This window comes from Bison bison, unplaced genomic scaffold (genome assembly GCF_000754665.1).
Source record: "Bison bison bison isolate TAMUID 2011002044 unplaced genomic scaffold, Bison_UMD1.0 scf7180017864390, whole genome shotgun sequence".
In the NCBI taxonomy this organism is placed as follows: Eukaryota; Metazoa; Chordata; class Mammalia; order Artiodactyla; family Bovidae; genus Bison; species Bison bison.
In genome coordinates this window covers 4882728-4883251 of record NW_011494962.1, presented here as the reverse complement: position 1 = coordinate 4883251, position 524 = coordinate 4882728, and positions in this window count along the sequence as shown.

The window sequence follows — 524 nt, the reverse complement described above, 5'->3', positions numbered from 1 at the left end:
AAAGCCTCTTGATGAAAGTGAAAGAGGAGAGTGAAAAAGTTGGCTTAAAGCTCAACATTCAGAAAACGAAGATCATGGCATCCGGTCCCATCACTTCATGGGAAATAGATGGGGAAACAGTGGAAACAGTGGCAGACTGTATTTTTTTGGGCTCCAAAATCACTGCAGACTGTGACTGCAGCCATGAAAAGACGCTTACTCCTTGGAAGGAAAGTTATGACCAACCTGGATAGCATATTCAAAAGCAGAGACATTACTTTGCCAACAAAGGTTCGTCTAGTCAAGGCTATGGTTTTTCCAGTGGTCATGTATGGATGTGAGAGTTGGACTGTGAAGAAGGCTGAGCGCCAAAGCATTGATGCTTTTGAACTGTGGTGTTGGAGAAGACTCTTGAGAGTCCCTTGGACTGCAAGGAGATCCAGCCAGTCAATTCTGAAGGAGATGAGCCCTGGGATTTCTTTGGAAGGAATGATGCTAAAGCTGAAACTCCAGTACTTTGGCCACCTCATGCGAAGAGTTGACTC